Here is an 18735-nt window from a genome sequence, read left to right on the forward strand (position 1 = left end):
GCAAACAGGTCCTTTAGCTGTAGCGATATTAGGTAGTTTTCCAATAAGCTGTCTGGAGGTGAACTCAGTATTGGTTCAGCATCCTGGAGGTGCCAGCAAAGCTCTTTCTGTACTCCAGTTTTCCATCATGGGCATATGACTTACTCAGAAGATATGGACCTCATAGGAACAGTATGGCTGCTACAGCCCCAGGCATCAAGTTCCATAGCTCAGTCTTAGGCATCCAGTTCTATAGTGCATAGTGCACCCTGGGAGAAGAGGGACGCCCTCCCTTCCAAAGAAGGATCTTCTTATATTACAGCGTAGGAAGAGTATTTCTCAGAGGACCTTTCGGAACAGGAATCCATGCTCCATCTTAGACCAGAGAAGCAGGTCATGTGATTGTTTGAAAACAATGACAACAGACCCACTGCAGGCATCCCGCAGTATCAGAAACAAAGTGTATTGGGATGTGCATATTTTTGGGGTCTCACACGATGAGCTAGATGGTTTTCACTGTGATAACCCCAAAGCTTAAATGACTTTTAATGGCATGGTAACAACATAGTTCCCTTCTGGTACTCGCCGGGTCATTCTAGTCACATCAGAGTCTCCATCTGCTGCTCCTGCGTCTCTAACATCAGTCTGATATGTATTACCCTCCCTCACCAACTGAGCAGAAGCAGGACTCAGATCCCAAGTCTTAAGCAGACATTCGCTTTGTAAATATGACCATTTGCCTGTGTTCTATTTCATGTATAACTGTCTGCTACTTAAGCAAATGATAATGTTTCCCATTTGTAACACAGATCTCATTTCCTTTGGAAATATAAGTATTTAAGTTAAAAAAAATGTTCTAGGATTGTGTTAAGTAACACTATTATATGTTGAGTTTGGCAAATATTTTATTACAATAAATAAAGCAAAATTCATCAATGCAACATAAAATGTCGAACATCGGGAAATGCCATTGTGAAGAAGAATGTGAGAGGAAGAATGGGAGCAGCAGGAGCCTCTGGAGTGAGAAGTCTAAAAACAAGTGACATCTGGCAGCGTAACTTCTCAGAGAAAATCAGTGGGAATCTGTATTTTTGTCAGGGCTGTGTTTCCCCCCCACAGTACTGTGTGAACTCAAAAAAACATCCACAACAAAATCTCCTGTTGCGATGAGTGTGCTCATTAACTAACATTTATTATTTCATTATGCTCTAATGCCATGCTGGCATTTCTCGCTGATTGTGGTTGATTGTTGCCACAATTAGTTCTGTTTCTGAAAACAGGCTGATGATCAACAATACATTGATTCCTTGACTTGAACTTTGGTACTAAAACACCAGAAGAATCCACAAGCCTGTGCATGTACATGCACATGCATTCTTCATGACTACTAAAATGGAAACCTACCAAAGTCACGATGGGTAAAGCAATAGTTCATGCCCTCTGAAACTTTGCTTTGACCTAATATATCATATGCCCTTGGTATTACAAAAAAATATTAATTCTGCTCACTATACATTGCAATAGTGTTTCCTAGTGTGGAGACTCCCCATGGGCAGTGTGCTGTGTGATTTTAGGTGGTCCCCACGTAGAACATTAGAACTTAGAATCACGTAGTGAGAATTTTATTTCCTTTTCAATTTTCTTTCAATCCTTTCCATTATAATAAGGGGAAAAATTTCATTTTGAGGTCAGAAATCTTTAACAACTTTAACGTTTGGTAATACCCATTTTAACCTGGAGAGACCTGGCCTTGAGCCCAGAGCCTTTGCAGGAATTGGAATCTAACCAGAAAAGTGTGTGCTTACAGCAGTTACATTTTGTTTTATTATAGCTGTCTGAGTCCCAACCGACAGTGCCATAATAAGAGAGATTTTTAATTCCTCATGTGAGGAAGAGGGACCAGACTCCAGGCTTTTTCAGGAGCTAGAAAATGTCAGAGATCTTGAGCTGTGTGTCTCTGCATTTCTATTGGCCTTCCCTGAGTGATGTGTAATGAGTGACTTTAAGCATGAAATCCTCTGACATTAGCCTTGGGAACATGAGTCAGGGGGGAAGGGTCACCCCTGGAAAGACATGTTTATCTGGGAGCTCTCCTCCCTGGTCTGAGCCCCTCTGACTCAGGGTCAGGGACTGTATCTCATGCTGACCTTCGTCCAATCAGAGACAAAGGGGGGAGTGGGGTCAGTGTGGCTCAGAACAACCATGATCCTCTACTATCTGTGATCCAAGCAGGGTCAAGGCTTAGTCCCTCACGACTGCTGGGGCCAACAGAGACGTGTTTATCTTGTCCATTGTCCTATTTCCAACAAAAACAAACTCAGTCCACCCCAAAGAGCAGAGACCCTCTTCTGTCCTCGGAGCCCTACCGGGCACCACACACTAGGCCCGTCATCATCTTTAGAATGGGAAGTGCAGCAAAAATTAAGGCATTTCCCAGGACAGAATGCAGAGCTCTCTCCTCTATCAAGATAGATGATTTCTCAGTGTCCTTTTACTGCTCATGAGCCTAACATTCCTGTAAAAGAGAGTATTCCTGAAGAACGGAGCAGTGCCAGGGTGTGAGTATGAGTGAGTTCCAAGTCTCCTCAAGGTGTGAGTATGAGTGAGTTCCAAGTCTCCTTCTCAAAGAGTAAGGATTCTCAAGTCCAGCTAAAACTCTTCAGTACTAATTTAGGGGAATTTAGGACTGTTAAAGTTTGAATCATGAAATCTAAAAAGTAAATATGATTTTACTGTCTAAGCTATTAGACAGTTATTATTACTGAATAAGCTATTAAAAAATAAATATGATTTTACTATTTTACTATCACTAGTTAAGATCACTCAAATGGGGCTGAATAACATTGAAAAACAACTCTTAAAAGATTAGGTAATCATAGTGAATCCTCATTATCTTTTGGGGTCAGAAGAATTGGGGGCTTGTTTTCATGTTTATTTTCCCTTCAGATGTTGTAATATTCCCACCTTTTGCTCTGTTGGTGCTGTTAATCTGGATTTGCTTCCCAAGGCATTTTAGTGAATTATAGCATGACTCTGTGAATGCTCATGAATTTAATATTGGAAGCATCTTAACTGATAAGTTGATGACATCCTGAGCAACAGAGAGGCAATTATATTTTAAAAGAAATGTAGCCGGCTCGCAGGCTGCTATTAGAGAGCACCAACCATGCCCTGAGCTTTATGGGGAAACTTGGTCACCACAGCAACCATAGGAGGGGAACTACTATGACTCCACCTTACAGTTGAGACCTGAATGGACACTGACAGGGGCTTCTGTAAAGCTGCTCCTCCCTTAAAGATAAAAAAAAAAAAAAAAAAAAAAAAAAAAAAAAAAAAAGAATAGAAAAGGAAACAAAAAGAAAAAGAAAAAAGTGCATAAAACTATCTTCCTGCCTTTGAATGTAAACAAGTAAGGGTGGATTGATATGAGGCACTCTGGCAGCTACCTTGTGACCATGAGGAGAGGAGACAAAGGATTAATCTATGTGTAGTGTGTGCAGTAGAGAGATCTGAGTGAGCCCGGGTCCTTGGTGAACACAGAGAACAGCTGAACTAAACTTAAAACTTTCCATCATTAAGCTTTTGGGGGTTTTAAGCCTTTTTTGTTTAGCTAAATAATCCATTATTATTATAAGGCACCATCAGAGGACTCACAAAGGAGCTAAACTTCTAAGTGTGAAATTCCAAAATCTTTGATTTATATGAAGAAGATAGTCAAGGGTTGGATGCAACCTTTCCTAAGACCCCAACAAATGCAAAATGTAGAACATTGTGTAGTGGAAGCATGCAACTGGCCCAGTACAATAGTACTATCTTTCCCAGAACAATTTCCAAGTGCTGTCTCATCCCTGTGTGAGTCTTTGTGAATGCTGGTGTGTGTCCTCATGACACACTCATGAGAGTGAAAGAACAACTTGGATGCTTTGCTCACATTTCAGAACTCTGACCTGGATCTGTAGGGTGGGCCATTTCAGTGAAGAAAGGCTGCCAGATGCAGATAAAAACCAGAAGTGTGAGGAACTAAATGGAAGCAGAAAGCTGGCCAACTTCTTTCTATCCCATCTGGCAGGTACAATCACCCTATATTACCAACTGTTGGAACTTCATATAGAAAATAGGCACATGGGCACAAACAAATAGAAAAATATCCCATAGTCATAGGTGGAGTTCACAAAAGAGTTCATATTGTTAAAATGCCCACATTACCCAAAGTCATCTATAGATTCAATGCAATCTCTGTCAAAATTCCAATGACATTTTCCACAAAAATAGTAAAAACAATCCTATGATTTGTATGGCACCACAGAAAGCCCTGAATGGCCAAATTACTCTTGAGAAAGAACAAAGCTGGAGGCATAATACTCTCCCCTGATTTCAAACTATATTACAAAACTATAGTAATCAAAACAGTATGCTACTGACATAAAACCCCCCATATAGAGCAATAGAATCATGAGCCCCAGAAATAAACCCATGCATATATGGTCAACTAACACTTGATGAGGGAGCCAAGAATACTCAATGGCTAAAAGTCTTCAATAAATGATGTAGGGAAACTGGAAATTCATATACAAAAGAATGAAACTGGAATCCTTACCCACTCACAAAACTTATTTCAAAATGGATTAAAGACTTAAATGTAAAACTTGAAACCATAAAAGTCCTAGAAGCCAGCATAGGAATTAAGCTTCTGGATTTTGGATATGACACACAAAAAGGACAAGCAATAGAAGCAAAAATTAACAGGTCAGGCTATTCAAACTAAAAGCTTCTGAACAGCAAAAGAAATAATCAACAAGAAGAAAAGGCAACCTAAGAAATGGGAGAATATATTAGCAGACCACGATTATGAGTAAGGGATTGATATCATATATATATAAGGAACTCATACAACTCAATTGCAAAATAATAATAGCAATAATAATAATCCAATTTAAAAATGGCCAAAGGGGGGCACATGGGTAGCTCAGCAGCTGAGCATCTGCCTTTGGCTCAGGTCATGATCCAAGGGGCCTGGGATCGAGTTCTGCATCAAGCTACCTGCAGGGAGTCTGCTTCTCCCTCTGCCTATGTCTCTGCCTCTCTCTCTGTGTGTCTCTCATGAATAAATAAATAAAATCTTTAAAAATAAATAAAAATAAAAGTAAATAAAAATGGCCAAAGGACCTGAGTATACGTTTTTTCAAAGAAAACACACAAATGGCCAAGTGCATGAAAAGATGCTCAACATCACTCATTGCCAGGGAAATGTGAATCAAAACCACATGAGATATTATCCACACCTACTGGAATGACTCTTATCAAAAAGACAAGCAATAACAAAAACTGGCGAGGAAGTGGAGAAAGGGGATAACTTGTGCCCTGTTGGTGGGAATATAAAATGTTATAGCCACTCTAGAAAACAGTGTGGAGGTTCCTCAAAGAACTAAAAACAGTAAATCTATGACCCAGCAATTCTACTTCTGTATATGAAATCACCATCAAAGAGATATCTGCTCTCTCATGTTCACTTCAGCATCACTCACAATAGTCAAGACATGGAAGCAACCTATGTGTCTACCGACCGGTGAGTGGATAAAGAAATATGGCACGTACATCCGATGGTATATTAGTCAATGATCAAAAGAAAGAAATCTTGCCATTTGAATAGCATGAATGGAGTTTGAAGGCATTATGCTAAGTGAGACAAGTCACACGGAAGACAAATACTCCATGATCTCACTTATATCTGAAATCTTAAAAAAAAAAAACACTCATAGGAACAAAGAGTAGACTGGTGGTGGCCGGGGGCGGGGGGACATGAGGGGATGGTGGTCAAAGAGTGCAAACCTCCAGTGAAAGTTCTGGGAATCTCATGTACAGCATGGTGACAATGATTAACAATTCTGCATTTTACACTTGAAAGGTGCTCAGAGAGTAGATCTTAAACGTTCTTACCATAACAACAACAACAAAATAATCATTATGGGATGTGAAGGACAGGTCCATGAACTCCATCATGGTAATCATTCCACAATATATACATGTATCAAATAATTGCACTGTACACCTGTAACTCACACGATGTCATGTGTCAGTTCTCTCTCAGTAAAGCAGAGGGGGAGAAAGAACACCTATTTATGAAGCTTCTCTTGGTCAACCTGCTAAATGAAAAGAAAAATTCAAGCCCTCTTAGGTAACTGTAAATACAAATATATTTTTTTCTGGTTCAGAAACACCCATCCTTCCCGGACAAGCCCAGGTGGCTTCCCAGCTAGAGCCCCCTCCGGAGCTGAGCCCCCCAGCCCCCCCGCAGCCCGGTGGGCGGACGCCCCCTCCCAGTGCCATCCGCCTTGGTCCCTCTGCCCAGTGTAAGCAGAGATTGCATTAAACGGGCGCTCGGGCCGGCTGTGGGGCTGTAAGGCCGGAGCCGGCCGGGCCGGCGATGCCCGCGGTGTGGCCGGATGAGCCGCAGCGAGATGGTCGGGGGGCTGATGCTCGGGCCCCAGGCCGCGGGGCCGGGCGCTGGGAGTCGCCCCGCAGCGCTGCGGCCGCGTCTCCTCCGGCACGGAGAGCTGAAGGCGACTCGCCTCCTCCTGCGAGTGAGGACCCGAGGACCCGCCGGGCCTTCCGCAGCAGGGAGCCTCCTCGCTCCTGGGGAAGCGCAGCTATAAAATAAACGGGCTGCGGCCTTATTCAAATGAGATGCTGATCAATTCAGGACGGGTTCCCAGAGTCCCGAGCCCTCCCCGGAGGAGAGCCAGCTCTGGGCCTCCTTCCCCGGCTCGGGAGGTCGCGCTAACCAGGCGCACCCAAGGGTGCTGAGGGATGAGCGTGCATCCCAGCCGGAGCGTGGTGGGGCCCTGGGCTCCTCCCTCCTCCCACCCCGGGGCGCCTTCCTCCTCCTCCCTGCGGGGACGGAACCGGGCCCTGCACAGGCTTGGGCTGCGGCAGGGTCTCCACTCTCGGGAGCTTGAGGTTTTCCCTGGTTCGCACCCTTGCAGGCAGCCCAGCCTTCCTCCAGCCAAAGCACCTCACGGGTGGCACAGGGGTGGCACCCGCACCCTCCGCGCTCGGTGGTGCAGCAGTGCTGCCTGCTCCCCATTTGGTGTCATGTTGGGGTCAGGAATGATCAGTAATGACCCAGGAGTCTGAGGATTTCAGTTCTGACCATGGATCTTCCATCAGCGCTCAGAAAGGTTGGGCCGGTTACAGGGGCTTGGTCTCCCCACCCCCAGTGTACATTCCAACCCTAATCTGACCTTCCCCTAGGGCCCTGGAAAGGTCACTGATGTGAAGCGCTGATGTGAAGCACTTTTAAAAGGCTGAGTAGCTGTAAGATATTTGGACTGACACATCCTGTGGCCCTGGGATTGGGAGGTCACACAGGCAGGTCTCAGCAGCGCTGTGGCCTCCTAGGGCCGGCCCGCCTGGGACAGCATGGAGCAGAGAAGAAAGTGCAGCTCATGATTTTAACATCATGATGCTATTCATAATATATATCTCTTCACATTTCCTCCCAATTCCATGAGTATCTGACGTAATGAACGTAAATGTGCAGCATGAGACAAAACACAACTTCTGCCCCGGCTCCTTTGACGTGGGTAATTTCCTCCTGGTCCCACATGAAGAGTCTGACAGACCTCACAGACTTTATGTTCACTTTCACAGAGGAGATCAAACTTTGGTTAAGTTAGATCCTGATCGTTATTTCCATCCATGGCAAAGATGTCAGGGGGAAGAAGGAGTAATTCCATTGCAGCTCAGCGCCCATAGATCACACTAAACACAGGATGGAATACAAAAGCAAAACAAACCAAACACCAGAGACCTCTGGAGAGTGGCTCATGTGCTTCCAGGTCACCCTGCCACCCTGGGGCCTGACCAGCCCCTCGCCTGGGAATCTGAGCCCGCTCCTGCATGGCATCTCAGAAACACCTGTGGTTGCTGGGCCCTCCTGCTCCTCCAATGCCTCCCTGCAGTGACCTGGGCTCTGCACCCCACGCAGATAGTGAGACCAGAAGGGAGCTCCATCCAAGGGAAAAGAGGACATGGGAAGAACCTGAAGGATAAATTCCCCTCCTGCCTCTCACCCACGGGCCCCTTGGAGCCATGGTGGCTCCTGGCAGCCTCCCCAGGAAGCCCCGCATGCTGAGGGATCACAGCAGAGCAGCCCGCTGTGCCTCTCACTGCTAGTGGGGCACTGTGTGGGTATTAAGAAGCAGGATGGTGTGTGTTGCACACAAAACACGGTACCTGGCACTCAGGCCGGGACCAGGGTGAGGAGCATGAAGCAAGGTGCAAAATATAAGGGGAATAAAAAAAAAAAAACAAAAAAAAAAAAAACACCACACTTCAGCAATCTAGATAAATAATATCTTAAGGCAACATTTTTGAAAATAATCAAAATTAGTCCAAATATATCTATGAAGGACAAAGTATCAAAATGTAAATAAAGGCAGAAAGGAACCCTGTCCTTGCCCTGTCCTGCCCCACTCACTTCACCCTCCCCCAGGCCATATTTTAACCTCCCCACACAAGCCCTAACACACACAGTTGGGGCTGAGCTGGCGTCCGTAGGACACACACAGACACACACACACAGCATGCAAACCCATCCATGAGTCAGATTCGGCTCATGAAGAGGAATGTGAACTTTCCATTAGAGCAAATAATGGGTTTGTACAGTTAATCAGCCTGAATATTATTCCATTATCCATTCATAATTAGACCTGGCTATTGATCTAATTATCCAGGTCTCTGGTTCTCACACCGAGCTCTGGAAGCCATTGGGCCGTTCCCAGCCTGCTGGGACATTCTTCCTGGCAGAAACTGGGAAGCCCTAGAACCGGAAGACCTAAATCAGCCTAAAAGACATGAGCAGGCTCTCCAGGTAACAGGGGAAATGTCTCTTTCTATCAAACCCTAAATAACTGCAGTATGTTGTCACATGCTGAACATTAGCCAGGCAAAATGAAATAGTGAGTTGATTCCCTGAACAAAGGAAAAGCCTATTTGTCATTTAAATATTGAGTTATTTACAATATTAAATTCATCATCTTTCTGAATCCTGCAGTTACAAATTTTATGTATCAATCAAAATAATTCGGATGTAAAATGGGTACATCAGCATTGCTGCAGTGTGGCCAAGGTGACCACCAATTTGTTTTCTGGTCATGAGCATCAAGAGACCACATGGCAGGGTGGATGAAGTAAGGTGTCTCTGCCCAATGCCTGAGCTGTAACCAACAAGGGAACAGACGGGGACAGCAAAGAGTGGGAATGTTTATAGCACCATAGGTGGTGCATTTTCTAAATTTATATTCGGTGACATTTACCCTGGTGTATAGTTCTATGAGGGGTGACAATTACATAGTCTTAGATGACCACTACCCACAATCAGGAATGAAAACACCTGTCCACCTGAGTATTGAGGCACAACTGTTAACGTAATATCCCCAAAGTGGGAACAATCCAAAACATGTGAATGAGAAAAACTGTGGTATATTCATGCAATAGATGACTACAGAATAATTAATAGGAGTACACTGCTGATATACACATGTATGAATCTCAGATTCATTATGCAGGATGAGAACATAGGAAATTTTAAAAATATTTTATGCTACTCTGAAGTGTATATAAAATTTGAGAAAATTCAAAGTCATCTATAGTGAGAGAAAGCATATCAATGTTTGCCTGGGGATGGGGGATGGAAGGATTGGGATGGATGATGAAACTTTTGAGGGTGTTGGGATAGAGATATTAATTGTACTGAAGGTTTTCTGGATGTATATATATATATATATATATATATATATATACACACACACATCAAATATACAAATGTGTATATATATACATCAAAACATCAGATTTTACATTTTAAAATATGCAATTTATTGTGTAGCAATTATATCTCAGTGAAGCAGATAAAGTAAGAGAACAAAGGAAGAAACCATAACAACAAACAATACAGAGACACAACCAAAAAACAGTTCTAGAATAGTCCACCCAACAGCAGCAGAAAATAAATTTATTTTCAAGGCTACATGGAACATTTATTAATTTATATCATAATCTAGGCCAAATAATAAATGTACACAAATTATATTTCATTGAAGTCACATAAAGTGTGTTTTCTGACTATAGGAGAATTAACTAATATCAACAACAGAATATTTGGATAATCCTCAAATACAGAAATCAAACAATAAACTTCTAATTGGCCAATAGATTAAAGAATAAGTCATAAAAAATTAGAAAACATTTTTTCTAATATTTTTAGTTGCATCTGCCCTTGTAAGGCAATCTGACAATCTCTGGGTTTCATCTGGGGAGTTCACACTATCTGCATTAACAATGACTAATGATATTGTCCATTGAATCTACAATCCTGCTATCTGATCTCTCGTTGCCCCTCTTCTCTCCTTTTATGCCTTCGAAAATTGTATAACTTTTAATTTCCTTTTGGAGACTTATTACCTGTACCTCTGTTTATTATTTTAGTTTGAGTTTTAGGGTTTACAGTATGCATGTTTAACTGAACACAGTTGGCCCTCGAGTGACAGTACACTAATTCATATGTGATATAAGAATACTAAAATGGTGTATTTCCTTTTCTTCTTCTCATTATTGTTTGTGTTGTTGTAACTCATTTACTTCTGCATCTGTTATGAACCCCATGATGACATACAATTTCTGTATATGCTTTAAACAATTGATATTTTTAAGCTATGTAGGTAATAAGACAAATGTCTTTATATTTAGTTATGAAACCATGATTTCCAGTGGTCTTATTTTCTTTCAGTTGCTCCAGGTTTCCAGCCAGTGTCATTGTCATCTACTTACAAGACTAATTTTTTTTTTTTGTAGTGTAATTCTGGTGAAGAACATTTTCACGTTCATCCTAAAAGATGTTTTCATGGTAAAAAAAATCTAGGTTGACAGTTGCTTTTAGTTTCTCTTTCCTTACCCAGCTGTGAAGATGCCATTCCACTCTCCTTTAGCCTTCATCATGCCCAGCGAAAAATCTGCTGTCATCTCTGTGTCCCTTTACAAGGATGACATCTTTTTGGCTTAGAATTTCTCTGTGTCTTAGTGTGGTTTCTTCAAGTTTCTCTTGCTTGGGTCTGTTGAACTCTTTGGTTCTCTAGGTTATGGGGTGTTTTGTTTTTATTTTTGTTTTGTTTTGATCTTTTTTTAAAAGATTTTATTTATTTATTCATGAGAGACACAGACAGAGAGGCAGAGGCAGAGGCAGAGGGGAGAAGCAGGATCCCTGCAGGTATCCCAATGCAGGACTCAATACCAGGACCCTGGAATCATGCCCTGAGTCAAAGGCAGATGCTCAACTGCTGAGCCACCCAGGCATCCCTTATTTTGCTCTTCTAAAATCAGATTTGAAAAGCTACTACTGGCTGTAATTTCTTCAAGGTTTTTAAAAATATTCCATTTTTCTTTATCCTTTGTTGTAGGGACTCCAATTATATGTATATTTGGCCACTTGAGAATTTTTCACTGTTATCTAGTGTCTCCTTCCAAAAACGAGAAGTTCCTAGCAGAAAGGAGTCTGTCAGGTATTGGCTGTGGTCTACTGGCTGCAGTAAAAGGCATCAAGACACAGAATTCCTGTCACTGTGTCCTCTTCAAATTCTAGTCCACTAGAAGTGAGTGTGAGATGGAAGGGCACTTTGAGCCCTGGCTCTAACTTGGTTTCTTGGAAGGAAGTAGGGGTGTGATCAAGTTCCCACCTATGGCTTGAAAGGTGTATTGTTTTATCATCCACTATGTAACCCTATTCTAAATAGTTTAGTCCTGCCTATTCTTTTTTTATGTGTTGGAATCCCCCCCCTTTTTTTAAAGATTTAAATTTGGGACACCTGGGTGGCTCAGCAGTTAAGTGTCTGCCTTTGGCTCAGGGTGTGATCCTGGAGTCCTGGGATTGAGTCCCACATCGGGTTTCCTGCATGGAGCCTGCTTCTCCCTCTGCCTGTGTCTCTGCCTCTCCCTCTCTGTGTGTCTCTCATGAATAATAAATAAAATCTTTAAAAAAAAGTCTCTTATGGTTTGTCTCCTTCTCTGATTTTGTCTTGTTTTTATTTTTTTCTTCCCTTCCCCACGCTCCTCTGTTTTGTTTCTTAAATTCCACATACAAGTGAGATTATATGATAATTGTCTTTCTCTGATTGACTTATTTTGCTTAGCATAATACCCTCTATCCGTGTCATTGCAAATGGTAAGATTACATTTTTGATGGCTGAGTAATATTCCATTGTATATATACAGCACATCTTCTTTATGCAGTCATCTGTCAGTAGACATCTGGGCTCTTTCCATAGTTTGGGTATTGTGGACATTGCTGCTATAAATATTGGGGTGCAAGTGCCCCTTTGGATCACCACATTTGTGTCTTTAGTGCAATTGCTGGGTCATAGGATAGCTCTATTTTAACTTTTTGAAGAACTTCCATGCACAAGCTTCCATTCCCACCAACAGTGTACAGGGAAAGATTCCCCTTTCTCTGCATCCTCACCAACATCTCTCATTTTCTGACTTGTCAATTTTAGCCATTCTGACTGGTATGAGGTCATATCTCATTGTGGTTTTGATTTGTATTTCCCTGACGCCAAGAGATGTTGAGCACTTTTTCATGTGTCTGTTGGCCATTTTTTTGTTTTCTTTGGAGAAGTGTCTGTTCATGTCTTCTGCCTATTTCTTGATTAGATTATTTAGTCTTTGGGTGTTGAGCTTGATAAGTTCTTTACAGATTTTGGATACCAGCCCTTTATCTGATAAGACATTTACAAATATCTTCTCCCATTCTGTCAGCTGTCTTTCAGTTTTGTTGACTATTTCCTTTGTTGTGCAAAAGCTTTTTATCCTAATGAAGTCCCAATGATTGATTTTTGCCTTTGTTTCCTTTGCCTTTGGAGATGTGTTCAGCAAGAATTTGCTGCAACTGAGGTCACAGAGATTGCTGCCTGTGTTCTCCTCTAGGACTTTGATGGATTCCTATCTCACATTTAGGTTTTTCATCCATTTCGAGTCTTTTTTTGTGCATGGTGTGAGGAAATGGTCCCATTTCATTTTTCTGCATGTGGCTGTCCAATTTTCCCAACACCATGTTTTGAAGAGACTTTTTTTTTCCATTGGATACACTTTCCTCCTTTGTCAAAGACTAGTTTATCATAGAGTTGAGGGTCCATTTCTGGGTTCTCTTTTCTGTTCCATTTATCTGTGTGTCTGTTTTTGTGCAAGTATCATATTGTCTTGATGATTATGCCTTTGTAATAGAACTTGAAGTCCAATATTGTGATGCCACCAGTTTTGGTTTCCTTTTTCAACATTCCTTTGACTATTTGGGATCCTTTCTGGTTCCATACAAATTTTAGGATTATTTGTTCCAGATCTGTGGAAAAAGTGGATCTGTATTCAGAAAACTACAGAACGTTCATAAAAGAAATTGGGGAAGACACAAAGAAATGGAAAAGTGTTCCATGCTCATGGATTAGGAGAACAAATATTGTTAAAATCTCTATGCTACCTAGAGCAGTCTATAAGTCAATGCAATCCCTATCAAAATATCAACTTGTCTACTTTTGAAAAATTAGATCTCCTTCAAATCTCTTTTAATCTGTAGGATCATCCTCTATTCCCTAAATTTATCTGTTGAAGAATCAGGGCTCCATGACCTAGGATATTTCCCAGACCTGCAGTTTGCCTTTTCTCTTTTTTTATATTCCCTGAAAAATTGCAGCTGGGTAAGACTCAGGTTTAATGTATTTGGAATAATGACAGTTAGTGTTTAGCAAAATTCAAGGGTTGCAGCTTTACTTATTTATTAATCTTAGCAACCAATGACACTTAATGGCCACATTTACTCACTCATTGGGAGCTATGGAATGTATATGTAATAAATATGTGTTAATATGTAATAATAAACATGGTAGAAGAACATATTTAATGTTTGCAAATACAAATAGCATATGCTCTATAACATGACTATAATTGACATATGATGTCAATATATATAAATATGTTACCTGTTATACTTGATTATAAAACCAACAAGCTTATTTCAGCAAGTGTCGCATGACAAGAAGAAAATAAAGCCAGATAACAGAATACTGTGACCAGTGGTAGCCAGCGATGCTACTACCTGGGAAGGCCTGAGGACCCACGGACTTCAGGTTACGAACAAAAGGACAATATGGAACCAGTCCTGCAAAGATCGAGGAGAAGCTGCTCTAGGCAAATAAAACAGAAAATAAAAAGACCCCAAGTTTTGGCGTGTTCCAACACAGAGCACGGAAAACAGAAACTGTAAAAGGTCGGTATAGCTACAACAGAGTAAGACGGCAGGACGATCAGGTGGAATTTTGTCTTGCTGCAGGGCAACTGCCTCGCAGGTCACAGCCGCTGTCTTTCAAACACCGCAAATGCCTCAAGCCACAGAGGCAGCCTAAAGCCTGCTCCATCAGTGCACACTTTGATTTATTGATGTTCCTCCAGCAACATGACTTCTAGTGCTCTACTATATCCCCCTGCCTTGCACTCGTGAAATGTGAAATGCTGTAATTTGCGTCTTAGCACGACTTTCCACCATCCATTGAACATGCTGCTCTTTTGTAGAAAAGGTAGTGTGTACTACATGTTCCAGGGCTGATTTTATAGAAGTAGATCTGCTTACTTTAAGAATCATTTATGCTGTGTCCACAGAGAGAATCAAGAGTAGACTTATTATTTGAACTAAGACAAAATATGTCTTGATCACAAGTAGATTCCAGATGAATTCACCCACATGTGTTTGCTGCTCCTTCACTGTTGTCCTAGCATTCTGCACATAAAATTCATAGATGCCTTTCATATTTTTGTGGATTGCTAAAGATGCTATTCATTCCTGAAATAAAAAACATCTAGTGTTTTCCATTTCTGCCTATTCTCAAATTTTGTGTAGCTACCAGCTTAAACTCTGGTGCTTTGTATATGGCCATCGCTTCTCCATCTGAATATTCTGAGTACATTTCCGAAGTATCTCTTTCTATGGTGGTAGCTCTGGGCCATGGGATCTGAGCTGGAGGGCTTTCACCTTTTGGGTTGTGTGGTCTTAGGGTGGCATCAGGACCTCCCACCTTGAGCCCTCATCAGGTCAAGATCACAGGCTTGCTGTCCTCTTGAGGGAGGAAGAGTAACACCTGCCTCTGCCTTATTCCTGGCTATTCCATCCAGTAGGAAAGACAGGGAGTTGACCTACATGCTTTGCAATCAATAACCTGACAGCTCAGACACTAAAACCATGGATTAATTCAGGGAAAATGAGCTATGACCCCAGAGACCTGCAGGCAGGGACTATATATATGTTCCTCTTCTCCCCCCCTTGGTTTTTATGTCATAGGATACAACACCTGTTTGTTGTCAAGGGACTTTTTGGGGAAAAAGAAGAATAGGATATGGATGCAGCTCTGGTGCCTAATTAAATTACATGGAACAATTAGAGCAGATCAGCATCTAATGATTTTCTGTTTGACTGATTATTATCCATGCTGAATAGGAGACCAGTTCAACGATACCCTCACCTCCCGCAGACTTTCATTTGCTCTCCAGCCCTATGGTTCATTTCCTCCCCTGGGGAACAGATCGAGTTTTAACAGTAAATGTGGTGAGGGCGCTGGGGCCACGCAGCTCCAGCAGCTCTCCTCCACAAGGTCACTTCCTGAAGTTTACCTGGTGGGGGGTCAGAGGGTAGGCTTTTCCGATTGGCTAGCACCCTGGGTCTCACACTTGTGAGGCCCTGCAGGCGCTGTGATCACACTCAGCATTCCCTAGCACCTGTGATTGTACCTGATTCCAAAATAGATGGTGATCCATGAACAAAAGAAAAAAGAACTTGCCTTCTGTGTGATAAAACTCAGGCTAGTTTGCAGTGTTCCCACCTGTGAAAATCTAGGATAAGTGGGCGGTGAGCTCCTCTGAATAACACTGTCACCAGCCCTGTGGGGTCACATCACTAACTCCGATGACATCCTGATGTTCCTGCCAACTCCTACTGCTTAGCATCCTTCTGCTCAGAGATGCCAGGGGCTCCACATGCTAGGGCAATACTGTTCCAACAGCTAAGTCCAGTTTAAACAATGGACGTTTTGTACCAAACTCTGCATCTGGAATCCTTATTTTGCTTATAGTTATTTATGCTAATCTTTCACAGATGTTTTTCCTTAAAAGTTTTACCCAGGTCTTGATATTTCTAGTTCTTTTGCACTTGAGTTTCTTATCCTCTGTCTTTTCCACAACAGCTGCTTCTTGCACTTTAGAAACCAAAAGTTTCTAAACCAAAAGTTTTGTCTGTTTTGAAAATACTCCTGCTTTATCCGTCCGTGTACAAACTGTGAAGTTTTATTTATTTGTTTTTTTTTTTTTGTGAGACTGTGATCATTTTACAGATGGATTTCTAAATGCAGGGAAATAGAACCATCATTCCTTTTTTTTTTTTTCTTCCTGGTATATTGACAACTTAGATCAGAATTTATTTCTTAGGCAATATTTCTTTCATGAACATCAATGGTAATTTTCAAATTTTGTTTGGATAATAACATGTATTGATTATAAAGTGATTGCATAAATTCAGCCAGTTTAATTGGAATTTATTCTTCTCCCCTGAGTGTGTTTTGCTGTTTTCCCATAATTTTCCAACTGTCAGAAGACAAAAATTAGCTTGCCGGGGGTTCGCATCCTTCTCCCATGGAAAAAAAAAGTTGCTAAAAAATGATACTCATTAACGATTACCAGTTAGATTAATTAGTGGTTTAAAAAGCCTGACTGAGATGTTAGAAACAGAGTCCCTAGACAGCAATCTTCTGTTTACACATGGGAGTTCGATTGGATGTGATTATCTTGTGATCACTCTACAAGCATCTTGGGACTGCGTGAAAATCATACCAGTTAATTATAAATGAGGATACGAGGAAGCAGAGCAGAATGTTTCTATGAATCTGTACATGTTTCTGAGTTTTCTTGTTAAGTCTGTTTTGGATTAATCTTAGAATTTCTGTAAGAGACATATAAAATTACATCCCTCTTCAACTTAAAGTTGCATAGATGTGTATAGAGAACTGTATGTGCTTCTGGGTTTGACACGGGGACTGACTTTAGACAGCATCTGGTTACACATGAAATCTGTGTATTTGGCGGTGGGAAACTATGTACTCTTTTTTCAGAACTCCATTCTAGGGGTACCTGGCTGACTCAGTCGGCTAAGCATGTGAGTCTTGATCTTGGGGTCATGAATTCAAGTCCCATGTTGGGTATAGAATTTACTTAAAAATAACAAAATCTTAAAAAAGAGAGAGAGAATGTTGATTCTTCCTGATATGATGGCCAATTGTGTTTATAAGGATGAATTTTTCAAAATATCTTTGTCCAATGATAAGAGACTTAAAAGAGGAAAAGAAGGCAGGTTAGATTGAAGATAAGCTTTTTGGATACTTCCTCTAAGCACTGGAGTGTAAAAAAAAAAAATGGAGCAAACTAAATCAAAATGGGCACCCTCTATGGTAGATTCCAAACAAACTATATATATAAATCAAAGAGAACTCTAAGAAAAGCCTGGACATTTCTACCTTTCTATCTTAAAAAGAGCTTGAGGGGCTTGTGGGTGGCTCAGTGGTTGAGCATCTGCCTTTGGCTCAGGTTGTGAAAAATATAGTGGCCCTGGCATCCTTTTATAATCATTGGCTTAAGTCTTAAAAATGGTGAGAAATGTTAGAGGTGACAATTATTAAAGCAATCTGGAGCCTATTAGTTGTGCCTGTTCAAGTAGGTGAAATTGCATTTTCTAATATCAAAAACACCTGCTTTGACAAAAGTGGGAAAAATCTAATCCTTCTGGCACAGTCTAGCAGCAGAGTGGGCCTAGCACAGATCAGCCCACTGTAAAGCATATAGCACATGGACTTGCGGTAGGCAGACAAGAGGAAAAAAGAGGAAGAAGGATGCACGCCATGGTGCGTGTCTCCCGGAGAGGTAAGAAGAAGCTTCAAGGATCACTAGTCCTGGCTACAAGTGCTCTACTGATCTCCTTAGCAGGATGGAATCATCAAAAGTGATCTTGACCGATCAGTGACAAAAGGACCCTGGAATCCCAGCCACTGTGGGGCTTGGAGAACATTCTGGGAAGGCACTGTTGAGACGATGGCTCTTTTGTCCGCTCTAGGAGGCTGCAGTGGGCAAGAAACAAGCCAGCCCCCAGCTGCATGGCCAGGTCTGCAGGCTTGGAGGCCTCTCTCCTTGGCTTTACAGATGCTGGCCTTCCTATTGCATCCTCACTGTCTCTCCTCAGTGCTTGAGCCCCCTGGTGTCTGTGTATCCCATGTCCTCTTCTTAGAAGGCCGCCAGTCAGACTGCATTCATCCCCACCCCAATGACCTGATTTTTATTTAATTATCTCCTTAAAGGCTCTGTCTCTAAATACAGTCATATTCTAAGGTACTGGGGGTTACAGCCCCAACTTTGAATTTGAGGGGAACACAATTAAGCTGGTAGCAGAGACAGTACAGATGGCAAGGATAATTATAAACAAAGAATGGCAGGCATGAAAGTCAAAGAATGAGGTGAGTGGACAGAAGGAGAAAGTGAGCTCTGTGTGAATTCTGTTCTGAGCTCACTCAGAAGGTGATTTTGGAGAAAATGGAAAATGCTGTGCTCCTGGCCTTGAAGATGGAGGAAGGGGCCATGAGCCAGAGATGCAGGTGGTCTCTGGAAGAGAGAACAGGCAGGGAA

The 18735-nt window shown here is 41.8% G+C and overlaps 1 long non-coding RNA gene across 3 annotated transcripts in view; it reads right to left on the reverse strand.

Moving 5' to 3' along the window:
• Positions 1-18735, reverse strand: part of LOC144299714 (uncharacterized) — a 166194-nt gene that overhangs the window by 14672 nt on the left and 132787 nt on the right. The window lies entirely within an intron of this gene.

This window comes from Canis aureus, chromosome 27 (assembly GCF_053574225.1).
Source record: "Canis aureus isolate CA01 chromosome 27, VMU_Caureus_v.1.0, whole genome shotgun sequence".
Taxonomy (NCBI): domain Eukaryota; kingdom Metazoa; phylum Chordata; class Mammalia; order Carnivora; family Canidae; genus Canis; species Canis aureus.